At 43.5% G+C, this 25,896-nt stretch overlaps 1 long non-coding RNA gene across 1 annotated transcript in view; it reads left to right on the forward strand.

Moving 5' to 3' along the window:
• The window catches only part of LOC106568353 (uncharacterized), a 70,783-nt gene that overhangs the window by 40,952 nt on the left and 3,935 nt on the right, over positions 1–25,896 (forward strand). Inside the window, exons 2-4 of the long non-coding RNA XR_001320269.3 lie at positions 23,543–23,630; positions 23,792–23,871; positions 24,368–24,517. This is a non-coding gene — a long non-coding RNA (uncharacterized LOC106568353). The remainder of the gene's footprint in view (positions 1–23,542; positions 23,631–23,791; positions 23,872–24,367; positions 24,518–25,896) is intronic.

Consider the following 25,896-nt stretch of genomic DNA (forward strand, 5'->3'; position numbering starts at 1 on the left):
CAGGTTAGTTGCTGAGAGAGGGGTAATGACAGGTTAGTAGCTGAGAGAGGGGTAATGACAGATTAGTAGCTGAGGGAGGAGTAATGACAGGTTAGTAGCTAAGAGGTGTAAAGACAGGTTAGTAGCTGAGAGACGAGTAATGACAGGTTAGTTGCTGAGAGGAGTAATGACAGGTTAGTAGCTGAGAGAGAAGTAACGAAAAGTTTGTAGCTGGGAGAGGAGTAATGACAGGTTAGTAGCTGAGAGGAGTAATGACAGGTTTGTAGCTGAGAGCGGGGTAATGACATGTTAGTAGCTGAGAGGAGTAATGACATGTAAGTAGCTGAGAGGAGTAATGACAGAGAGAGAAGTAACGAAAGGTTTGTAGCTGAGAGAGGAGTAATGACAGGTTAGTAGCTGTGAGAGGAATAATGACAGGTTAGTAGCTGAGAGACGAGTAATGACAGGTTGAGAGGAGTAATGATAGGTTAGTAGCTGAGAGAGGAGTAATGACAGGTTAGTAGCTGAGAGAGGAGTAATGACAGGTTAGTAGCTGAGAGGAGTAAAGACAGGTTAGTAGCTGAGAGAGGAGTAATGACAGTTTAGGAGCTAAGAGAGTAGTAATGACAAGTTAGTAGCTGAGAGGAGTAAAGATGATTTAATAGCTGAGAGAGGAGTAATGACAGGTTAATAGCTGAGAGTAGTAATGACAGGTTAGTAGCTGACAGGAGTAATGACAGGTTAGTAGCTGAGAGAGGAGTAATGACAGGTTAGGACAGGTTAGTAGCTGAGAGAGGAGTAATGACAGGTTAATGGCTGAGAGAGGAGTAATGACAGGTTAGTAGCTGAGAGAGGATAGTAGCTGAGAGGATTATAGCTGGGTTAGTAGCTGAGAGGAGTAATGACAGGTTAGTAGCTGAGAGGAGTAATGACAGCTTTGAAGCTGAGAGGATTATAGATGGGTTAGTAGCTGAGAGGAGTAATGACAGGTTAGTAGCTGAGAGAGGAGTAATGACAGGTTAGTAGCTGAGAGGAGTAAAGACAGGTTAGTAGCTGAGAGAGGAGTAATGACAGGTTTGTAGCTGAGAGCGGGGTAATGACATGTTAGTAGCTGAGAGGAGTAATGACATGTAAGTAGCTGAGAGGAGTAATGACAGAGAGAGAAGTAACGAAAGGTTTGTAGCTGAGAGAGGAGTAATGACAGGTTAGTAGCTGTGAGAGGAATAATGACAGGTTAGTAGCTGAGAGACGAGTAATGACAGGTTAGTAGCTGAGAGAGAAGTAATGAAAAGTTTGTAGCTGGGAGAGGAGTAATGACAGGTTAGTAGCTGAGAGGAGTAATGACAGGTTAGTAGTTGAGAGGAGTAATGACAGGTTAGTTGCTGAGAGGAGTAATGACAGGTTAGTCGCTGAGAGGAGTAATGACAGATTTGTAGCTAAGAGGAATAATGACAGGTTAGTAGCTGAGAGAGGAGTAATGACAGGTTAGTAGCTGAGAGGAGTAATGACAGGATAGTAGCTGAGAGAGGAGTAATGACAGGTTAGTAGCTGAGAGAGGAGTAATGACAGGTTAGTAGCTGAGAGAGGAGTAATGACAGTTTAGGAGCTAAGAGAGTAGTAATGACAAGTTAGTAGCTGAGAGGAGTAAAGATGATTTAATAGCAGAGAGAGGAGTAATAATGACAGGTTAGTAGCTGAGAGGAGTAATGACAGGTTAGTAGCTGAGAGAGGAGTAATGACAGGTTAGTAGCTGAGAGGAGTAATGACAGGTTAGTAGCTGAGAGAGGAGTAATGACAGGTTAGTAGCTGAGAGGAGTAATGACAGGTTAGTAGCTGAGAGAGGAGTAATGACAGGTTAGTTGCTGAGAGAGGAGTAATGACAGGTTAGTAGCTGAGAGAGGAGTAATGACAGGTTAGTAGCTGAGGAGGAGTAAATGACAGGTTAGTAGCTGAGAGGAGTAATGACAGGTTAGTAGCTGAGAGAGGAGTAATGACAGGTTAGTAGCTGAGAAGGAGTAATGACAGGTTAGTAGCTGAGAGGAGTAAAGACAGGTTAGTAGCTGAGAGGAGTAATGACAGGTTAGTAGCTGAGAGGAGTAATGACAGGTTAGTAGCTGAGAGGAGTAATGACAGCTTTGAAGCTGAGAGGATTATAGATGGGTTAGTAGCTGAGAGGAGTAATGACAGGTTAGTAGCTGAGAGAGGGGTAATGACAGGTTAGTAGCTGAGGAGGAGTAATGACAGGTTAGTAGCTGAGAGAGGAGTAATGACAGGTTTGTAGCTGAGAGCGGGGTAATGACATGTTAGTAGCTGAGAGGAGTAATGACATGTAAGTAGCTGAGAGGAGTAATGACAGAGAGAGAAGTAACGAAAGGTTTGTAGCTGAGAGAGGAGTAATGACAGGTTAGTAGCTGTGAGAGGAATAATGACAGGTTAGTAGCTGAGAGACGAGTAATGACAGGTTAGTAGCTGAGAGAGAAGTAATGAAAAGTTTGTAGCTGGGAGAGGAGTAATGACAGGTTAGTAGCTGAGAGGAGTAATGACAGGTTAGTAGCTGAGAGGAGTAATGACAGGTTAGTTGCTGAGAGGAGTAATGACAGGTTAGTAGCTGAGAGGAGTAATGACAGATTTGTAGCTAAGAGGAATAATGACAGGTTAGTAGCTGAGAGAGGAGTAATGACAGGTTAGTAGCTGAGAGGAGTAATGACAGGTTAGTAGCTGAGAGAGGAGTAATGACAGGTTAGTAGCTGAGAGAGGAGTAATGACAGGTTAGTAGCTGAGAGAGGAGTAATGACAGGTTAGTAGCTGAGAGGAGTAAAGACAGGTTAGTAGCTGAGAGAGGAGTAATGACAGGTTAGGAGCTGAGAGTAGTAATGACAGGTTAGTAGCTGAGAGGAGTAATGAGATGTTAGTAGCTGAGAGAGGAGTAATGACAGGTTAGTAGCTGAGAGGAGTAATGACAGGTTAGTAGCTGACAGGAGTAATGACAGGTTAGTAGCTGAGAGAGGAGTAATGACAGGTTAGTTGCTGAGAGGAGTAATGACAGGTTAGTAGCTGAGAGAGGAGTAAAGACGGTTAGTAGCTGAGAGGAGAAATGACAGGTTAGTAGCTGAGAGAGGAGTAATGACAGGTTAGTAGCTGAGAGAGAAGTAATGAAAGGTTTGTAGCTGGGAGAGGAGTAATGACAGGTTAGTAGCTGAGAGGAGTAATGACAGGTTAGTTGCTGAGAGGAGTAATGACAGGTTAGTAGCTGAGAGGAGTAATGACAGATTTGTAGCTGAGAGGAATAATGACAGGTTAGTAGCTGAGAGAGGAGTAATGACATGTTAGTAGCTGAGAGGAGTAATGACAGGTTATTAGCTGAGAGGAGTAAAGACAGGTTAGTAGCTGAGAGGATTATAGCTGGGTTAGTAGCTGAGAGGAGTAATGACAGGTTAGTAGCTGAGAGGAGTAATGACAGCTTTGAAGCTGAGAGGATTATAGATGGGTTAGTAGCTGAGAGGAGTAATGACAGGTTAGTAGCTGAGAGAGGAGTAATGACAGGTTAGTAGCTGAGAGGAGTAAAGACAGGTTAGTAGCTGAGAGAGGAGTAATGACAGTTTAGGAGCTAAGAGAGTAGTAATGACAAGTTAGTAGCTGAGAGGAGTAAAGATGATTTAATAGCTGAGAGAGGAGTAATGACAGGTTAGTAGCTGAGAGGAGTAATGACAGGTTAGTAGCTGACAGGAGTAATGACATGTTAGTAGCTGAGAGAGGAGTAAAGACAGGTTTGTAGCTGAGAGTGGAGTAATGACAGGTTAGTTGCTGAGAGGAGTAATGACAGGTTAGTTGCTGAGAGAGGAGTAAAGATCGGTTAATAGCTGAGAGTAGTAATGACAGGTTAGTAGCTGAGAGAGGAGTAATGACAGGTTAATGGCTGAGAGAGGAGTAATGACAGGTTAGTAGCTGAGAGAGGAGTAATGACAGGTTAGTAGCTGAGAGAGGAGTAATGACAGGTTGTAGCTGAGAGAGGAGTAATGACAGGTTAGTAGCTGAGGGAGGAGTAATGACAGGTTAGTAGCTGAGAGGAGTAATGACAGGTTAGTAGCTGAGAGGAGTAACGACATGTTAGTAGCTGAGAGTAGTAATGACAGGTTAGTAGCTGTGAGAGGAGTAATGACAGGTTAATGGCTGAGAAAGGAGTAATGACAAGTTAGAAACTGAGAGGAGTAAAGACAGGTTAGTAGCTGAGAGGATTATAGCTGGGTTAGTAGCTGAGAGGAGTAATGACAGGTTAGTAGCTGAGAGGAGTAATGACAGCTTTGAAGCTGAGAGGATTATAGATGGGTTAGTAGCTGAGAGGAGTAATGACAGGTTAGTAGCTGAGAGAGGAGTAATGACAGGTTAGTAGCTGAGAGGAGTAAAGACAGGTTAGTAGCTGAGAGAGGAGTAATGACAGTTTAGGAGCTAAGAGAGTAGTAATGACAAGTTAGTAGCTGAGAGGAGTAAAGATGATTTAATAGCTGAGAGAGGAGTAATGACAGGTTAGTAGCTGAGAGGAGTAATGACAGGTTAGTAGCTGACAGGAGTAATGACATGTTAGTAGCTGAGAGAGGAGTAAAGACAGGTTTGTAGCTGAGAGTGGAGTAATGACAGGTTAGTTGCTGAGAGGAGTAATGACAGGTTAGTTGCTGAGAGAGGAGTAAAGATCGGTTAATAGCTGAGAGTAGTAATGACAGGTTAGTAGCTGAGAGAGGAGTAATGACAGGTTAATGGCTGAGAGAGGAGTAATGACAGGTTAGTAGCTGAGAGAGGAGTAATGACAGGTTAGTAGCTGAGAGAGGAGTAATGACAGTTTAGCTGAGAGAGGAGTAATGACAGGTTAGTTGCTGAGAGAGGAGTAAATATCAGTTAATAGCTGAGAGTAGTAATGACAGGTTAGTAGCTGTGAGAGGAGTAATGACAGGTTAATGGCTGAGAAAGGAGTAATGACAAGTTAGAAACTGAGAGGAGTAAAGACAGGTTAGTAGCTGAGAGGATTATAGCTGGGTTAGTAGCTGAGAGGAGTAATGACAGGTTAGTAGCTGAGAGACGGGTAATGACAGGTTAGTAGCTGAGGGAGGAGTACTGACAGGTTAGTAGCTGAGGGAGGAGTAATGACAGGTTAGTAGCTAAGAGGAGTAAAGACAGGTTAGTAGCTGAGAGACGAGTAATGACAGGTTAGTTGCTGAGAGGAGTAATGACAGGTTAGTAGCTGAGAGAGGAGTAAAGACGGGTTAGTAGCTGAGAGGAGAAATGACAGGTTAGTAGCTGAGAGAGGAGTAATGACAGGTTAGTAGCTGAGAGAGAAGTATGAAAAGTTTTTAGCTGGGAGAAGAGTAATGACAGGTTAGTAGCTGAGAGGAGTAATGACAGCTTTGAAGCTGAGAGGATTATAGATGGGTTAGTAGCTGAGAGGAGTAATGACAGGTTAGTAGCTGAGAGAGGAGTAATGACAGGTTAGTAGCTGAGAGAGGAGTAATGACAGGTTAGTAGCTGAGAGGAGTAATGACAGGTTAATAGCTGAGAGAGGGGTAATGACAGGTTAGTAGCTGAGGAAGGAGTAATGACAGGTTAGTAGCTAAGAGGAGTAAAGACAGGTTAGTTGCTGAGAGACGAGTAAAGACAGGTTAGTAGCTGAGAGACGAGTAATGACAGGTTAGTCGCTGAGAGGAGTAAAGACAGGTTTGTAGCTGAGAGGAGTAATGACAGGTTAGTAGCTTAGAGAGGAGTAATGACAGGTTAGGAGCTGAGAGAGGAGTAATTACAGGTTAGTAGCTGAGAGGAGTAATGACAGGTTAGTAGCTGAGAGGAGTAATGACAGTTTAATAGCAGAGAGAGGAGTAATGGCAGGTTAGTAGCTGAGAGAGGAGTATTTACAGGTTCATAGCTGAGAGGAGTAATTACAGGTTAGTAGCTGAGAGGAGTAAAGACGGGTTAATAGCTTGAAGAAGTAATGACAGGTTAGTAGCTGACAGGAGTAATGACAGGTTAGTAGCTGAGAGAGGAGTAATGACAGGTTTGTAGCTGAGAGAGGAGTAATGACAGGTTAGTAGCTGTGAGAGGAATAATGACAGGTTAGTAGCTGACATGAGTAAAGACGGGTTAATAGCTGAGAGTAGTAATGACAGGTTAGTAGCTGACAGGAGTAATGACAGGTTAGTAGCTGAGAGAGGAGTAATGACAGGTTAGTAGCTGAGAGGAGTAAAGACGTGTTAATAGCTGAGAGTAGTTACGACAGGTTAGTAGCTGAGAGGAGTAATGACAGGTTAGTAGCTGAGAGAGGAGTAATGACAGGTTAGTAGCTGAGAGAGGAGTAATGACAGGTTAGTAGCTGAGAGAGGAGTAATGACAGGTTAGTAGCTGAGAGGAGTAAAGACAGGTTAGTAGCTGAGAGGATTATATATGGGTTAGTAGCTGAGAGGAGTAATGACAGGTTAGTAGCTGAGAGGAGTAATGACAGGTTAGTAGCTGAGAGAGGGGTAATGACAGGTTAGTAGCTGAGAGGAGTAAAGACAGGTTAGTAGCTGAGAGACGAGTAATGACAGGTTAGTTGCTGAGAGGAGAGAGGAGTAAAGACAGGTTTGTAGCTGAGAGTGGAGTAATGACAGGTTAGTTGCTGAGAGGAGTAATGACAGGTTAGTTGCTGAGAGAGGAGTAAAGATCGGTTAATAGCTGAGAGTGACAGGTTAGTAGCTGAGAGAGGAGTAATGACAGGTTAGTAGCTGAGAGAGGAGTAATGACAGGTTAGTAGCTGAGAGAGGAGTAATGACAGGTTAGTAGCTGAGAGGAGTAAAGACAGGTTAGTAGCTGAGAGGATTATATATGGGTTAGTAGCTGAGAGGAGTAATGACAGGTTAGTAGCTGAGAGGAGTAATGACAGGTTAGTAGCTGAGAGAGGGGTAATGACAGGTTAGTAGCTGAGAGGAGTAAAGACAGGTTAGTAGCTGAGAGACGAGTAATGACAGGTTAGTTGCTGAGAGGAGTAATCACAGGTTAGTAGCTGAGAGAGGAGTAAAGACGGGTTAGTAGCTGAGAGGAGAAATGACAGGTTAGTAGCTGAGAGAGGAGTAATGACAGGTTAGTAGCTGAGAGAGAATTAATGAAAAGTTTGTAGCTGGGAGAGGAGTAATGACAGGTTAGTAGCTGAGAGGAGTAATGACAGGTTAGTTGCTGAGAGGAGTAATGACAGGTTAGTAGCTGAGAGGAGTAATGACAGATTTGTAGCTGAGAGGAATAATGACAGGTTAGTAGCTGAGAGAGGAGTAATGACATGTTAGTAGCTGAGAGGAGTAATGACAGGTTATTAGCTGAGAGGAGTAAAGACAGGTTAGTAGCTGAGAGGAGTAATGACAGGTTAGTAGCTGTGAGGAGTAATGACAGGTTTGAGGCTGAGAGGATTATAGATGGGTTATTAGCTGAGAGTAGTAATGACAGGTTAGTAGCTGAAAGGAGTAATGACAGGTTAGTTGCTGAGAGAGGGGTAATGACAGGTTAGTAGCTGAGAGAGGGGTAATGACAGGTTAGTAGCTGAGAGAGGAGTAATGACATGTTAGTAGCTGAGAGGAGTAATGACAGGTTAGTAGCTGAGAGGAGTAAAGACAGGTTAGTAGCTGAGAGAGGAGTAATGACAGGTTTGTAGCTGAGAGAGGAGTAATGACAGGTTAGTAGCTGTGAGAGGAATAATGACAGGTTAGTAGCTGACATGAGTAAAGACGGGTTAATAGCTGAGAGTAGTAATGACAGGTTAGTAGCTGACAGGAGTAATGACAGGTTAGTAGCTGAGAGAGGAGTAATGACAGGTTAGTAGCTGAGAGAGGAGTAATGACAGTTTAGCTGAGAGAGGAGTAATGACAGGTTAGTTGCTGAGAGAGGAGTAAATATCAGTTAATAGCTGAGAGTAGTAATGACAGGTTAGTAGCTGTGAGAGGAGTAATGACAGGTTAATGGCTGAGAAAGGAGTAATGACAAGTTAGAAACTGAGAGGAGTAAAGACAGGTTAGTAGCTGAGAGGATTATAGCTGGGTTAGTAGCTGAGAGGAGTAATGACAGGTTAGTAGCTGAGAGACGGGTAATGACAGGTTAGTAGCTGAGGGAGGAGTACTGACAGGTTAGTAGCTGAGGGAGGAGTAATGACAGGTTAGTAGCTAAGAGGAGTAAAGACAGGTTAGTAGCTGAGAGACGAGTAATGACAGGTTAGTTGCTGAGAGGAGTAATGACAGGTTAGTAGCTGAGAGAGGAGTAAAGACGGGTTAGTAGCTGAGAGGAGAAATGACAGGTTAGTAGCTGAGAGAGGAGTAATGACAGGTTAGTAGCTGAGAGAGAAGTATGAAAAGTTTTTAGCTGGGAGAAGAGTAATGACAGGTTAGTAGCTGAGAGGAGTAATGACAGCTTTGAAGCTGAGAGGATTATAGATGGGTTAGTAGCTGAGAGGAGTAATGACAGGTTAGTAGCTGAGAGAGGAGTAATGACAGGTTAGTAGCTGAGAGAGGAGTAATGACAGGTTAGTAGCTGAGAGGAGTAATGACAGGTTAATAGCTGAGAGAGGGGTAATGACAGGTTAGTAGCTGAGGAAGGAGTAATGACAGGTTAGTAGCTAAGAGGAGTAAAGACAGGTTAGTTGCTGAGAGACGAGTAAAGACAGGTTAGTAGCTGAGAGACGAGTAATGACAGGTTAGTCGCTGAGAGGAGTAAAGACAGGTTTGTAGCTGAGAGGAGTAATGACAGGTTAGTAGCTTAGAGAGGAGTAATGACAGGTTAGGAGCTGAGAGAGGAGTAATTACAGGTTAGTAGCTGAGAGGAGTAATGACAGGTTAGTAGCTGAGAGGAGTAATGACAGTTTAATAGCAGAGAGAGGAGTAATGGCAGGTTAGTAGCTGAGAGAGGAGTATTTACAGGTTCATAGCTGAGAGGAGTAATTACAGGTTAGTAGCTGAGAGGAGTAAAGACGGGTTAATAGCTTGAAGAAGTAATGACAGGTTAGTAGCTGACAGGAGTAATGACAGGTTAGTAGCTGAGAGAGGAGTAATGACAGGTTTGTAGCTGAGAGAGGAGTAATGACAGGTTAGTAGCTGTGAGAGGAATAATGACAGGTTAGTAGCTGACATGAGTAAAGACGGGTTAATAGCTGAGAGTAGTAATGACAGGTTAGTAGCTGACAGGAGTAATGACAGGTTAGTAGCTGAGAGAGGAGTAATGACAGGTTAGTAGCTGAGAGGAGTAAAGACGTGTTAATAGCTGAGAGTAGTTACGACAGGTTAGTAGCTGAGAGGAGTAATGACAGGTTAGTAGCTGAGAGAGGAGTAATGACAGGTTAGTAGCTGAGAGAGGAGTAATGACAGGTTAGTAGCTGAGAGAGGAGTAATGACAGGTTAGTAGCTGAGAGAGGAGTAATGACAGGTTAGTAGCTGAGAGGAGTAAAGACAGGTTAGTAGCTGAGAGGATTATATATGGGTTAGTAGCTGAGAGGAGTAATGACAGGTTAGTAGCTGAGAGGAGTAATGACAGGTTAGTAGCTGAGAGAGGGGTAATGACAGGTTAGTAGCTGAGAGGAGTAAAGACAGGTTAGTAGCTGAGAGACGAGTAATGACAGGTTAGTTGCTGAGAGGAGTAATGACAGGTTAGTAGCTGAGAGAGGAGTAAAGACGGGTTAGTAGCTGAGAGGAGAAATGACAGGTTAGTAGCTGAGAGAGGAGTAATGACAGGTTAGTAGCTGAGAGAGAAGTAATGAAAAGTTTGTAGCTGGGAGAGGAGTAATGACAGGTTAGTAGCTGAGAGGAGTAATGACAGGTTAGTTGCTGAGAGGAGTAATGACAGGTTAGTAGCTGAGAGGAGTAATGACAGATTTGTAGCTGAGAGGAATAATGACAGGTTAGTAGCTGAGAGAGGAGTAATGACATGTTAGTAGCTGAGAGGAGTAATGACAGGTTATTAGCTGAGAGGAGTAAAGACAGGTTAGTAGCTGAGAGGATTATAGCTGGGTTAGTAGCTGAGAGGAGTAATGACAGGTTAGTAGCTGAGAGGAGTAATGACAGCTTTGAAGCTGAGAGGATTATAGATGGGTTAGTAGCTGAGAGGAGTAATGACAGGTTAGTAGCTGAGAGAGGAGTAATGACAGGTTAGTAGCTGAGAGGAGTAAAGACAGGTTAGTAGCTGAGAGAGGAGTAATGACAGTTTAGGAGCTAAGAGAGTAGTAATGACAAGTTAGTAGCTGAGAGGAGTAAAGATGATTTAATAGCTGAGAGAGGAGTAATGACAGGTTAGTAGCTGAGAGGAGTAATGACAGGTTAGTAGCTGACAGGAGTAATGACATGTTAGTAGCTGAGAGAGGAGTAAAGACAGGTTTGTAGCTGAGAGTGGAGTAATGACAGGTTAGTTGCTGAGAGGAGTAATGACAGGTTAGTTGCTGAGAGAGGAGTAAAGATCGGTTAATAGCTGAGAGTAGTAATGACAGGTTAGTAGCTGAGAGAGGAGTAAAGACGGGTTAGTAGCTGAGAGGAGAAATGACAGGTTAGTAGCTGAGAGAGGAGTAATGACAGGTTAGTAGCTGAGAGAGAAGTAATGAAAAGTTTGTAGCTGAGAGGAGTAATGACAGGTTAGTAGCTGAGAGAGGGGTAATGACAGGTTAGTAGCTGAGAGAGGAGTAATGACAGGTTAGTAGCTGAGGGAGGAGTAATGACAGGTTAGTAGCTAAGAGGAGTAAAGACAGGTTAGTAGCTGAGAGACGAGTAATGACAGGTTAGTTGCTGAGAGGAGTAATGACAGGTTAGTAGCTGAGAGAGGAGTAAAGACGGGTTAGTAGCTGAGAGGAGAAATGACAGGTTAGTAGCTGAGAGAGGAGTAATGACAGGTTAGTAGCTGAGAGAGAAGTATGAAAAGTTTTTAGCTGGGAGAAGAGTAATGACAGGTTAGTAGCTGAGAGGAGTAATGACAGCTTTGAAGCTGAGAGGATTATAGATGGGTTAGTAGCTGAGAGGAGTAATGACAGGTTAGTAGCTGAGAGAGGAGTAATGACAGGTTAGTAGCTGAGAGAGGAGTAATGACAGGTTAGTAGCTGAGAGGAGTAATGACAGGTTAGTAGCTGAGAGAGGGGTAATGACAGGTTAGTAGCTGAGGAAGGAGTAATGACAGGTTAGTAGCTAAGAGGAGTAATGACAGGTTAGTTGCTGAGAGACGAGTAATGACAGGTTAGTAGCTGAGAGACGAGTAATGACAGGTTAGTCGCTGAGAGGAGTAAAGACAGGTTAGTAGCTGAGAGGAGTAATGACAGGTTAGTAGCTTAGAGAGGAGTAATGACAGGTTAGTAGCTGAGAGAGGAGTAATGACAGGTTAGTAGCTGAGAGGAGTAATGACAGGTTAGTAGCTGAGAGGAGTAATGACAGTTTAATAGCTGAGAGAGGAGTAATGACAGGTTAGTAGCTGAGAGGAGTAATGACAGGTTAGTAGCTGACAGGAGTAATGACAGGTTAGTAGCTGAGAGAGGAGTAATGACAGGTTAGTAGCTGAGAGAGGAGTAATGACAGGTTAGTAGCTGGAGAGGAGTAATGACAGGTTAGTAGCTGAGAGAGGAGTAATGACAGGTTAGTAGCTGAGAGTAGTAATGACAAGTTAGTAGCTGAGAGGAGTAATGACAGGTTAGTAGCTGAGAGAGGAGTAATGACAGGTTAGTAGCTGAGAGAGGAGTAATGACAGGTTAGTAGCTGAGAGGAGTAATGACAGGTTAGTAGCTGAGAGAGGAGTAATGACAGGTTAGTTGCTGAGAGGAGTAATGACAGGTTAGTTGCTGAGAGAGGAGTAAATATCAGTTAATAGCTGAGAGTAGTAATGACAGGTTAGTAGCTGAGAGAGGAGTAATGACAGGTTAATGGCTGAGAGAGGAGTAATGACAGGTTAGAAGCTGAGAGGAGTAAAGACAGGTTAGTAGCTGAGAGGATTATAGCTGGGTTAGTAGCTGAGAGGAGTAATGACAGGTTAGTAGCTGAGAGAGGAGTAATGACAGGTTAGTAGCTGAGAGAGGAGTAATGACAGGTTAGTAGCTGAGGGAGGAGTAATGACAGGTTAGTAGCTGAGAGGAGTAAAGACAGGTTAGTAGCTGAGAGACGAGTAATGACAGGTTAGTTGCTGAGAGGAGTAATGACAGGTTAGTAGCTGAGAGAGGAGTAAAGACAGGTTAGTAGCTGAGAGGAGTAATGACAGGTTAGTAGCTTAGAGAGGAGTAATGACAGGTTAGGAGCTGACAGGTTAGTAGCTGAGAGGAGTAATGACAGCTTTGAAGCTGAGAGGATTATAGATGGGTTAGTAGCTGAGAGGAGTAATGACAGGTTAGTAGCTGAGAGAGGAGTAATGACAGGTTAGTAGCTGAGAGAGGAGTAATGACAGGTTAGTAGCTGAGAGGAGTAATGACAGGTTAGTAGCTGAGAGCGGGGTAATGACAGGTTAGTAGCTGAGGAAGGAGTAATGACAGGTTAGTAGCTGAGAGGAGTAAAGACAGGTTAGTTGCTGAGAGACGAGTAAAGACAGGTTAGTAGCTGAGAGACGAGTAATGACAGGTTAGTCGCTGAGAGGAGTAAAGACAGGTTTGTAGCTGAGAGGAGTAATGACAGGTTAGTAGCTTAGAGAGGAGTAATGACAGGTTAGGAGCTGAGAGAGGAGTAATTACAGGTTAGTAGCTGAGAGGAGTAATGACAGGTTAGTAGCTGAGAGGAGTAATGACAGTTTAATAGCAGAGAGAGGAGTAATGTCAGGTTAGTAGCTGAGAGAGGAGTATTTACAGGTTCATAGCTGAGAGGAGTAATTACAGGTTAGTAGCTGAGAGGAGTAAAGACGGGTTAATAGCTTGAAGAAGTAATGACAGGTTAGTAGCTGACAGGAGTAATGACAGGTTAGTAGCTGAGAGAGGAGTAATGACAGGTTTGTAGCTGAGAGAGGAGTAATGACAGGTTAGTAGCTGTGAGAGGAATAATGACAGGTTAGTAGCTGACATGAGTAAAGACGGGTTAATAGCTGAGAGTAGTAATGACAGGTTAGTAGCTGACAGGAGTAATGACAGGTTAGTAGCTGAGAGAGGAGTAATGACAGGTTAGTAGCTGAGAGGAGTAAAGACGTGTTAATAGCTGAGAGTAGTTACGACAGGTTAGTAGCTGAGAGGAGTAATGACAGGTTAGTAGCTGAGAGACGAGTAATGACAGGTTAGTAGCTGAGAGAGGAGTAATGACAGGTTAGTAGCTGAGAGAGGAGTAATGACAGGTTAGTAGCTGGAGAGGAGTAATGACAGGTTAGTAGCTGAGAGGAGTAATGACAGGTTAGTAGCTGAGAGGAGTAATGACAGGTTAGTAGCTGAGAGGAGTAATGACAGGTTAGTAGCTGAGAGGAGTAATGACAGGTTAGTAGCTGAGAGAGGAGTAATGACAGGTTAGTAGCTGAGAGGAGTAATGACAGGTTAGTAGCTGAGAGAGGAGTAATGACAGGTTAGTAGCTGAGAGAGGAGTAATGACAGGTTAGTAGCTGAGAGAGGAGTAATGACAGGTTAGTAGCTGAGAGGAGTAATGACAGGTTAGTAGCTGAGAGGAGTAATGACAGGTTAGTAGCTGAGAGAGGAGTAATGACAGGTTAGTAGCTGAGAGGAGTAATGACAGGTTAGTAGCTGAGAGGAGTAATGACAGGTTAGTAGCTGAGAGAGGAGTAATGACAGGTTAGTTGCTGAGAGGAGTAATGACAGGTTAGTAGCTGAGAGAGGAGTAAAGACAGGTTAGTAGCTGAGAGGAGTAATGACAGGTTAGTAGCTGAGAGAGGAGTAATGACAGGTTAGTGGCTGAGAGGAGTAATGACAGGTTAGTAGCTGAGAGAGGAGTAATGACAGGTTAGTAGCTGAGAGAGGAGTAATGACGGTTTAGCTGAGAGAGGAGTAATGACAGGTTAGTTGCTGAGCAGAGGAGTAATGATCAGTTAATAGCTGAGAGTAGTAATGACAGGTTAGTAGCTGAGAGAGGAGTAATGACAGGTTAATGGCTGAGAGAGGAGTAATGACAGGTTAGTAGCTGAGAGGAGTAATGACAGGTTAGTTGCTGAGAGGAGTAAAGATCGGTTAGTAGCTGAGAGTAGTAATGACAGGTTAGTAGCTGGAGAGGAGTAATGACAGGTTAAGCTGAGAGGAGTAAGACGGTTTAGCTGAGAGGAGTAATGACAGGTTAGTAGCTGAGAGAGGAGTAAATGACAGGTTAGTAGCTGAGAGGAGTAAAGACAGGTTAGTAGCTGAGAGAGGAGTAATGACAGGTTTGAGCTGAGAGCGGAGTAATGACATGTTAGTAGCTGAGAGGAGTAATGACAGGTTAGTAGCTGAGAGGAGTAATGACAGAGAGAGAAGTAACGAAAGTTTAGTAGCTGAGAGAGGAGTAATGACAGGTTAGTAGCTGAGAGGAGTAATGACAGGTTAGTAGCTGAGAGAGGAGTAATGACAGGTTAGTAGCTGAGAGGAGTAATGACAGGTTTGTAGCTGGAGAGGAGTAATGACAGGTTAGTAGCTGAGAGGGAGTAATGACAGGTTAGTAGCTGAGAGGAGTAATGACAGGTTAGTTGCTGAGAGGAGTAATGACAGGTTAGTCGCTGAGAGGAGTAATGACAGGTTAGTAGCTGAGAGGAGTAATGACAGGTTAGTAGCTGAGAGAGGAGTAATGACAGGTTAGTAGCTGAGAGGAGTAATGACAGGTTAGTAGCTGAGAGAGGAGTAATGACAGGTTAGTAGCTGAGAGAGGAGTAATGACAGGTTAGTAGCTGAGAGAGGAGTAATGACAGGTTAGTAGCTGAGAGAGGAGTAATGACAGGTTAGTAGCTGAGAGAGGAGTAATGACAGGTTAGTAGCTGAGAGAGGAGTAATGACAGGTTAGTAGCTGAGAGAGGAGTAATGACAGAGTTAGATAGACTGAGAGGAGTAATGACAGGTTAGTAGCTGAGAGGAGTAATAGACGGGTTAGTAGCTGAGAGGAGTAATGACAGGTTAGTAGCTGAGAGGAGTAATGACAGGTTAGTAGCTGAGAGACGGGTAATGACAGGTTAGTAGCTGAGGGAGGAGTAATGACAGGTTAGTAGCTGAGGGAGGAGTAATGACAGGTTAGTAGCTAAGAGGAGTAAAGACAGGTTAGTAGCTGAGAGAGGAGTAATGACAGTTTAGTAGCTGAGGGAGGAGTAATGACAGTTTAGTAGCTGAGGGAGGAGTAATAACAGGTTAGTAGCTGAGAGGAGTAATGACAGGTTAGTAGCTGACAGGAGTAACGACATGTTAGTAGCTGAGAGTAGTAATGACAGGTTAGTAGCTGTGAGAGGAGTAATGACAGGTTAATGGCTGAGAAAGGAGTAATGACAAGTTAGAAACTGAGAGGAGTAAAGACAGGTTAGTAGCTGAGAGGATTATAGCTGGGTTAGTAGCTGAGAGGAGTAATGACAGGTTAGTAGCTGAGAGGAGTAATGACAGCTTTGAAGCTGAGAGGATTATAGATGGGTTAGTAGCTGAGAGGAGTAATGACAGGTTAGTAGCTGAGAGAGGAGTAATGACAGGTTAGTAGCTGAGAGGAGTAAAGACAGGTTAGTAGCTGAGAGAGGAGTAATGACAGTTTAGGAGCTAAGAGAGTAGTAATGACAAGTTAGTAGCTGAGAGGAGTAAAGATGATTTAATAGCAGAGAGAGGAGTAATGACAGGTTAGTAGCTGAGAGGAGTAATGACAGGTTAGTAGCTGACAGGAGTAATGACATGTTAGTAGCTGAGAGAGGAGTAAAGACAGGTTTGTAGCTGAGAGTGGAGTAATGACAGGTTAGTTGCTGAGAGGAGTAATGACAGGTTAGTTGCTGAGAGAGGAGTAAAGATCGGTTAATAGCTGAGAGTAGTAATGACAGGTTAGTAGCTGAGAGAGGAGTAATGACAGGTTAATGGCTGAGAGAGGAGTAATGACAGGTTAGTAGCTGAGAGAGGAGTAATGACAGGTTAGTAGCTGAGAGAGGAGTAATGACGGTTTAGCTGAGAGAGGAGTAATGACAGGTTAGTTGCTGAGAGAGGAGTAAATATCAGTTAATAGCTGAGAGTAGTAATGACAGGTTAGTAGCTGTGAGAGGAGTAATGACAGGTTAATGGCTGAGAAAGGAGTAATGACAAGTTAGAAACTGAGAGGAGTAAAGACAGGTTAGTAGCTGAGAGGATTATAGCTGGGTTAGTAGCTGAGAGGAGTAATGACAGGTTAGTAGCTGAGAGGAGTAATGACAGCTTTGAAGCTGAGAGGATTATAGATGGGTTAGTAGCTGAGAGGAGTAATGACAGGTTAGTAGCTGAGAGAGGAGTAATGACAGGTTAGTAGCTGAGAGGAGTAAAGACAGGTTAGTAGCTGAGAGAGGAGTAATGACAGGTTAGTAGATGAGAGGAGTAAAGACAGGTTAGTAGCTGAGAGAGGAGTAATGACAGTTTAGGAGCTAAGAGAGTAGTAATGACAAGTTAGTAGCTGAGAGGAGTAAAGATGATTTAATAGCTGAGAGAGGAGTAATGACAGGTTAGTAGCTGAGAGGAGTAATGACAGGTTAGTAGCTGACAGGAGTAATGACATGTTAGTAGCTGAGAGAGGAGTAAAGACAGGTTTGTAGCTGAGAGTGGAGTAATGACAGGTTAGTAGCTGAGAGGAGTAAAGACGTGTTAATAGCTGAGAGTAGTTACGACAGGTTAGTAGCTGAGAGGAGTAATGACAGGTTAGTAGCTGAGAGAGGAGTAATGACAGGTTAGTAGCTGAGAGAGGAGTAATGACAGGTTAGTAGCTGAGAGAGGAGTAATGACAGGTTAGTAGCTGAGAGAGGAGTAATGACAGGTTAGTAGATGAGAGGAGTAAAGACAGGTTAGTAGCTGAGAGGATTATATATGGGTTAGTAGCTGAGAGGAGTAATGACAGGTTAGTAGCTGAGAGGAGTAATGACAGGTTAGTAGCTGAGAGAGGGGTAATGACAGGTTAGTAGCTGAGAGGAGTAAAGACAGGTTAGTAGCTGAGAGACGAGTAATGACAGGTTAGTTGCTGAGAGGACTAATGACAGGTTAGTAGCTGAGAGAGGAGTAAAGACGGGTTAGTAGCTGAGAGGAGAAATGACAGGTTAGTAGCTGAGAGAGGAGTAATGACAGGTTAGTAGCTGAGAGAGAAGTAATGAAAAGTTTGTAGCTGGGAGAGGAGTAATGACAGGTTAGTAGCTGAGAGGAGTAATGACAGGTTAGTTGCTGAGAGGAGTAATGACAGGTTAGTAGCTGAGAGGAGTAATGACAGATTTGTAGCTGAGAGGAATAATGACAGGTTAGTAGCTGAGAGAGGAGTAATGACATGTTAGTAGCTGAGAGGAGTAATGACAGGTTAGTAGCTGAGAGGAGTAAAGACAGGTTAGTAGCTGAGAGGAGTAATGACAGGTTAGTAGCTGTGAGGAGTAATGACAGGTTTGAGGCTGAGAGGATTATAGATGGGTTAGTAGCTGAGAGTAGTAATGACAGGTTAGTAGCTGAAAGGAGTAATGACAGGTTAGTTGCTGAGAGAGGGGTAATGACAGGTTAGTAGCTGAGAGAGGGGTAATGACAGGTTAGTAGCTGAGAGAGGAGTAATGACATGTTAGTAGCTGAGAGGAGTAATGACAGGTTAGTAGCTGAGAGGAGTAAAGACAGGTTAGTAGCTGAGAGGAGTAATGACAGGTTAGTAGCTGTGAGGAGTAATGACAGGTTAGTAGCTGAAAGGAGTAATGACAGGTTAGTAGCTGAGAGGAGTAAAGACAGGTTAGTAGCTGAGAGGAGTAATGACAGGTTAGTAGCTGAGAGTAGTAATGACAGGTTAGTAGCTGAAAGGAGTAATGACAGGTTAGTTGCTGAGAGAGGGGTAATGACAGGTTAGTAGCTGAGAGAGGGGTAATGACAGATTAGTTGCTGAGGGAGGAGTAATGAAAGGTTAGTAGCTAAGAGGAGTAATCAAATTTCAAATCAAATTTGACAGGTAATGACAGGTTAGTTGCTGAGAGGAGTAATGACAGGTTAGTAGCTGAGAGGAGTAAAGACAGGTTAGTAGCTGAGAGGAGTAATGACAGGTTAGTAGCTGAGAGGAACAATGACAGGTTTGTAGCTGAGAGGATTATAGATGGTTAGTAGCTGAGAGTAGTAATGACAGGTTAGTAGCTGAGAGGAGTAATGACAGGTTAGGAGCTGAGAGAGGGGTAATGACAGGTTAGCAGCTGAGAGAGGGGTAATGACAGGTTAGTAGCTGAGGGAGGAGTAATGACAGGTTAGTAGCTAAGAGGTGTAAAGACAGGTTAGTAGCTGAGAGACGAGTAATGACAGGTTAGTTGCTGAGAGGAGTAATGACAGGTTAGTAGCTGAGAGAGAAGTAACGAAAAGTTTGTAGCTGGGAGAGGAGTAATGACAGGTTAGTAGCTGAGAGGAGTAATGACAGGTTAGTGCTGAGAGGAGTAATGACAGGTTGAGTAGCGAGAGGAGAATGACAGTTGTAGCTGAGAGGATAATGACAGTTAGTAGCTGAGAGGAGTAATGACATGTAAGTAGCTGAGAGGAGTAATGACAGGTTAGTAGCTGAGAGGAGTAACGAGACAGTGTTTAGTAGCTGAGAGAGGAGTAATGACAGGTTAGTAGCGTGAGGAGGCAGGTTAGGCTGGGAGATGACAGGTTAGTAGCTGGGGGAGCGGGAGCTGAGGGGTAGCAGGTGAGCGAGGAGTTGCAGGTAGTGCGGGGTGCGGAGGCGAGGAGGGTGACAGGTGAGCGGAGAGGGGTTGCAGTAGGCTGAGGGAGGAGTAGAGGAGTGCAGAGGAGTCTTCAAATCAAATTTGACAGGTAATGACAGGTTAGTTGCTGAGAGGAGTAATGACAGGTTAGTAGCTGAGAGGAGTAAAGACAGGTTAGTAGCTGAGAGGAGTAATGACAGGTTAGTAGCTGAGAGGAACAATGACAGGTTTGTAGCTGAGAGGATTATAGATGGTTAGTAGCTGAGAGTAGTAATGACAGGTTAGTAGCTGAGAGGAGTAATGACAGGTTAGGAGCTGAGAGAGGGGTAATGACAGGTTAGCAGCTGAGAGAGGGGTAATGACAGGTTAGTAGCTGAGGGAGGAGTAATGACAGGTTAGTAGCTAAGAGGTGTAAAGACAGGTTAGTAGCTGAGAGACGAGTAATGACAGGTTAGTTGCTGAGAGGAGTAATGACAGGTTAGTAGCTGAGAGAGAAGTAACGAAAAGTTTGTAGCTGGGAGAGGAGTAATGACAGGTTAGTAGCTGAGAGGAGTAATGACAGGTTTGTAGCTGAGAGCGGGGTAATGACATGTTAGTAGCTGAGAGGAGTAATGACATGTAAGTAGCTGAGAGGAGTAATGACAGAGAGAGAAGTAACGAAATGTTTGTAGCTGAGAGAGGAGTAATGACAGGTTAGTAGCTGTGAGAGGAATAATGACAGGTTAGTAGCTGAGAGGAGTAATGATAGGTTAGTAGCTGAGAGAGGAGTAATGACAGGTTAGTAGCTGAGAGAGGAGTAATGACATGTTAGTAGCTGAGAGGAGTAAAGACAGGTTAGTAGCTGAGAGAGGAGTAATGACAGTTTATGAGCTAAGAGAGTTGTAATGACAAGTTAGTAGCTGAGAGGAGTAAAGAAGATTTAATAGCTGAGAGAGTAGTAATGACAGGTTAGTAGCTGAGAGAGGGGTAATGACAGATTAGAAGCTGAGAGAGGAGTAATGACAGGTTAGTAGCTGAGAGAGGAGTAATGACAGGTTTGTAGCTGAGAGAGGAGTAATGACAGGTTAGTAGCTGAGAGGAGTAATGACAGGTTAGTAGCTCAGAGGAGTAATGACAGGTTAGTAGCTGAGAGAGGAGTAATGACAGGTTAGTAGCTGAGAGGGATAATGACAGGTTAGTAGCTTAGAGGAGTAATGACAGGTTTGTAGCTGAGAGAGGGGTAATGACATGTTAGTAGCTGAGAGGAGTAATGACATGTAAGTAGCTGAGAGGAGTAATGACAGAGAGAGAAGTAACGAAAAGTTTGTAGCTGAGAGAGGAGTAATGACAGGTTAGTAGCTGTGAGAGGAATAATGACAGGTTAGTAACTGAGAGGAGTAATGATAGGTTAGTAGCTGAGAGAGGAGTAATGACAGGTTAGTAGCTGAGAGAGGAGTAATGACAGGTTAGTAGCTGAGAGGAGTAAAGACAGGTTAGTAGCTGAGAGAGGAGTAATGACAGTTTATGAGCTAAGAGAGTTGTAATGACAAGTTAGTAGCTGAGAGGAGTAAAGATGATTTAATAGCTGAGAGAGTAGTAATGACAGGTTAGTAGCTGAGAGAGGGGTAATGACAGATTAGAAGCTGAGAGAGGAGTAATGACAGGTTAGTAGCTGAGAGAGGAGTAATGACAGGTTTGTAGCTGAGAGGAGTAATGACAGGTTAGTAGCTGAGAGGAGTAAAGACAGGTTAGTAGCTGAGAGGAGTAATGACAGGTTAGTAGCTGTGAGGAGTAATGACAGGTTTGAGGCTGAGAGGATTATAGATGGGTTAGTAGCTGAGAGTAGTAATGACAGGTTAGTAGCTGAAAGGAGTAATGACAGGTTAGTTGCTGAGAGAGGGGTAATGACAGGTTAGTAGCTGAGAGAGGGGTAATGACAGGTTAGTAGCTGAGGGAGGAGTAATGAAAGGTTAGTAGCTAAGAGGAGTAAAGACAGGTTAGTAGCTGAGAGACGAGTAATGACAGGTTAGTTGCTGAGAGGAGTAATGACAGGTTAGTAGCTGAGAGAGAAGTAACGAAAAGTTGGTAGCTGAGAGGAGTAATGACAGGTTGGTAGCTGTGAGGAGTAATGACAGGTTTGAGGCTGAGAGGATTATAGATGGGTTAGTAGCTGAGAGTAGTAATGACAGGTTAGTAGCTGAAAGGAGTAATGACAGGTTAGTTGCTGAGAGAGGGGTAATGACAGGTTAGTAGCTGAGAGAGGGGTAATGACAGGTTAGTAGCTGAGGGAGGAGTAATGAAAGGTTAGTAGCTGAGAGGAGTAATGACAGGTTAGTAGCTGAGAAGAGAAATGACACTTTAGTAGCTGAGAGAGGAGTAATGATAGGTTAGTAGCTGAGAGAGAAGTAATGAAAAGTTTGTAACTGGGAGAGGAGTAATGACAGGTTAGTAGCTGAGAGGAGTAATGACAGGTTAGTAGCTGAGAGGAATAATGACAGGTTAGTTGCTGAGAGGAGTAATGACAGGTTAGTAGCTGAGAGGAGTAATGACCGGTTAGTAGCTAAGAGGAGTAATGACAGGTTAGTAGCTGAGAGGAGTAATGACAGGTTTGTAGCTGAGAGGATTATAGATGGTTAGTAGATGAGATTAGTAATGACAGGTTAGTAGCTGAGAGGAGTAATGACAGGTTAGTAGCTGAGAGAGGGGTAATGACAGGTTAGTAGCTGAGAGAGGGGTAATGACAAGTTAGTAGCTGAGGGAGGAGTAATGACAGGTTAGTAGCTAAGAGGTGTAAAGACAGGTTAGTAGCTGAGAGATGAGTAATGACAGGTTAGTTGCTGAGAGGAGTAATGACAGGTTAGTAGCTGAGAGAGAAGTAACGAAAAGTTTGTAGCTGGGAGAGGAGTAATGACAGGTTAGTAGCTGAGAGGGGTAATGACAGGTTAGTAGCTGAGAGGAGTAATGACAGGTTAGTAGCTGAGAGAGAAGTAACGAAAAGTTTGTAGCTGAGAGAGGAGTAATGACAGGTTAGTAGCTGTGAGAGGAATAATGACAGGTTAGTAGCTGAGAGGAGTAATGATAGGTTAGTAGCTGATAGAGGAGTAATGACAGGTTAGTAGCTGAGAGAGGAGTAATGACAGGTTAGTAGCTGAGAGGAGTAAAGACAGGTTAGTAGCTGAGAGAGGAGTAATGACAGTTTATGAGCTAAGAGAGTAGTAATGACAAGTTAGTAGCTGAGAGGAGTAAAGATGATTTAATAGCTGAGAGAGTAGTAATGACAGGTTAGTAGCTGAGAGAGGGGTCATGACAGATTAGAAGCTGAGAGAGGAGTAATGACAGGTTAGTAGCTGAGAGAGGAGTAATGACATGTTAGTAGCTGAGAGGAGTAATGACAGGTTAGTAGCTGAGAGAGGAGTAAAGACAGGTTAGTAGTTGAAAGGAGTAATGACATGTTATGAAATGAGAGAGGAGTAAAGACAGGACACTAGCTGAGAGAGGGGTAATGACAGTTTAGTAGCTGAGAGGAGTAATGACAGGTTTGTAGCTGAGAGAGGAGTAATGACGGGTAGTAGCTGAGAGAGGGGTTATGACAGATTAGAAGCTGAGAGAGGAGTAATGACATGTTAGTAGCTGAGAGAGGAGTAATGACAGGTTTGTAGCTGAGAGAGGAGTATTGACAGGTTAGTAGCTGAGAGAGGGGTAATGACAGATTAGAAGCTGAGAGAGGAGTAATGACAGGTTAGTAGCTGATAGAGGAGTAATGACAGGTTTTTGCTGAGAGAGAAGTAATGACAGGTTAGTAGCTGAGAGGAGTAATGACAGGTTAGTAGCTGAGAGGAGTAATGACAGGTTAGTAGCTGAGAGGAGTAATGACAGGTTAGTAGCTGTGAGAGGAGTAATGACAGGTTAGTAGCTGAGAGGAGTAATGGTAGGTTAGTAGCTGAGATAGGAGTAATGACACGTTAATGGCTGAGAGAGGAGTAATGACAGGTTAGTAGCTGAGAGGAGTAATGGTAGGTTAGTAGCTGAGATAGGAGTAATGACACGTTAATGGCTGAGAGAGGAGTAATGACAGGTTAGTAGCTGAGAAAGGAGTAATGACAGGTTAGTAGCTGAGAGAGGGGTAATGACAGGTTAGTAGCTGAGAGAGAAGTAATGAAAAGTTTGTAGCTGAGAGAGGAGTAATGACATGTTAGTAGCTGAGAGGAGTAATGACAGGTTAGTAGCTGAGAGGAGTAATGACAGGTTAGTAGCTGAGAGGAGTAATGACAGGTTAGTAGCTGAGAGAGGGGTAATGACAGGTTAGTAGCTGAGAGAGAAGTAATGAAAAGTTTGTAGCTGAGAGAGGAGTAATGACATGTTAGTAGCTGAGAGGAGTAATGACAGGTTAGTACCTGAGAGGAGTAATGACAGGTTAGTAGCTGAGAGGAGTAATGACAGGTTAGTAGCTGAGAGGAGTAATGACAGGTTAGTAGCTGAGAGAGGAGTAATGACAGGTTAGTCGCTGAGACCGGAGCAATGACAAGTTAGTAGCTGAGAGAGGAGTAATGACAGGTTAGTCGCTGAGACCGGAGCAATGACAAGTTAGTAGATGGGAGGAGTAATGACAGGTTAGTAGCCTACACCAACAGAAATAAGACAAGCTTTATGCTCCTCTTGCACTCTCTCCCTCTTTCTTTTATGTCTCCCTCTTTTTCTCTCACACTCTGTGCGCTGTGTGTGTGTGTGTGTGTGTGTGTGTGTGTGTGTGTGTGTGTGTGTGTGTGTGTGTGTGTGTGTGTGTGTGTGTGTGTGTGTTGTTACTGAGAAGTCCTGTTGACTTGCTCTCTGTGTTCAGTCCTCCACAGGTGGTGACTCCTCCACAGACCGTTGCTACCCCTCCCCACAGTGAAGGCAGTAGCAGTACAGACTGTGTTACCATACAGGTACTAAACAAACACACATAACATTCACATCACATGTTTTACTGTAGCAGTAGCAAGCCTTTGCTATTAGATAGCTTTAACACCACACAAGTCAGTGTTTTCATGATGGCAAATGTACTTATTAAATTACATTTAACTTTACCTCTCTTCTCCCGTCTCAGTCCGAAGAAGAAGGGGAGAGGGGGCTGACTTCTGAGTGGGTATGGGACTGGTCCAGTCGGCCTGAGAACCTTCCACCAAAGTAAGAACCTACGCATATAATTGGAATGACTCCAAATTGATTTTCACTGTAATTCATTCTAATTCCATTGACCTTCCTTGACCAGTTGCTATGTGAACACATTAACTAACATACACACAGTACTTGGCTGCTTAGAACAAGCACTGACTCATGAGGGGCCTATGGATGTGCTAGAGGGAATGTAGTTATTATTTTAATACATAATGAATAAAACTGTGTACAATAGCATTGAAACCTGACAGATAATATCTCTCCATTACGTCTGAACATGACATGATTGTCTTTTCATGGTATGAGACTACAGAATTTCTCCTGAGAAATCTCCTTTTATCTTGAGGAAAAAGACAAACCAAAATGTTTCATTTATGTCTTCCCCCTCTCTCCTTCTCTTCCTCCTTTCCTTCTATCTATGTTCCCATTTCTCTTGATCTCTCTAAATCTCTTTCTTTCTTCATCTCCCTTGTTTCCCTTCCCCCCATCTCTCTCACTCCCCCAGGGAGTTTGTGTTCCAGCACCCGAAGCAGCAGTCAGGCTCCCTGAGTGTAAGGAAGAGTGAGGTGATGAAGAGAGGCCTGTTCTCCTCCGACGTCCTCATGATCCTCATCCCCTCACTGCTGGTCTCACACCTTCTCACACTGGGAGTGGGGTAAGACACACACACACATACTACCGTTCAAAAGTTTGGGGTCACTTAGAAATGTCTTTGTTTTTGAAAGAAAAGCACATATTTTGTCCATTAAAATAACGTCAAATTAATCAGAAATACAGTGTAGACAATGTTCATGTTGTAAATGACTATTGTAGCTGGAAACGGCAGATTTGTTAATGGAATATCTACATAGGCGTACAGAAGCCCATTATCAGCAACCATCACTCCTGTGTTCCAATGGCACGTTGTGTTAGCTAATCCAAGTTTGTAACTTTAAAAGGCTAATTGATCATTAGAAAACCCTTTTGCAATTATGTTAGCACAGCTGAAAACCGTTGTTCTAATTAAAGAAGCAATAAAACTGGCCTTCTTTATTAGACTAGTTGAGAATCTGGAGCATCAGCATTTGTGGGTTCGATTGCAGGCTCAAAATTGCCAAAAACAAATAACTTTCTTCAGAAACTCCGTCTATTCATGTTCTGAGAAATGAAGGCTGTTCCATGCGAGAAATCACCAAGAAACTGAAGATCTCGTACAATGCTCTGTACTACTCCCTCGACAGAACAGCGCAAACTGGCTCTAACCAGAATAGAAAGAGGAGTGGGAGGCGGCGGGGCACAACTGAGCAAGAGGACAAGTACATTAGAGTGTCTAGTTTGAGAAACAGACGCCTCACAAGTCCTCAACTAGCAGCTTCATTAAATAGTACCCGCAAAACACCAGTCTCAACGTCAACAGTGAAGAGGCGACTCCGGGATGCTGGCCTTCAGGCAGAGTTCCTCTATCCAGTGTCTGTGTTCTTTAGCCCATCTTAGTCTTTTGTTTTTATTGGCCAGTCTGAGATATGGCTTTTTCTTTGCAACTCAGCCTAGAAGGCCAGCATCCCAGAGTCGCTTCTTCCCTGTTGACATTGAGACTGGTGTTTTGCGGGTACTATTTTATGAAGCTGCCAGTTTCTCAAACTAGACACTCTAATGTACTTGTCCTCTTGCTCAGTTGTGCACCGGGGCCTCCCACTCCTCTTTCTATTCTGGTTAGTGCCAGTTTGTGCTGTTCTGTGAAGGGATTAGTATACAGCGTTGTACGAGATCTTCTGTTTCTTGGCAATTTCTTGCATGGAATAGCCTTCATTTCTCAGAACAAGAGTAGACTGACGAGTTTCAGAAGAAAGTTTTGTTTCTGGTTATTTTGAGCCTGTAATCGAACCCACAAATGCTGATTCTCCAGATATTCAACTAGTCTAAAGAAGGCCAGTTTTATTGCTTCTTTAATCAGGACAACAGTTTTCAGCTGTGCCAACATAATTGCAAAAGGGTTTTCTAATGATCAATAAGCCTTTTAAAATTATAAACTTGTATTAGCTAGCACAACGTGTC

This window comes from Salmo salar, chromosome 13, assembly GCF_965601325.2.
Source record: "Salmo salar chromosome 13, fSalSal1, whole genome shotgun sequence".
In the NCBI taxonomy this organism is placed as follows: Eukaryota; Metazoa; Chordata; class Actinopteri; order Salmoniformes; family Salmonidae; genus Salmo; species Salmo salar.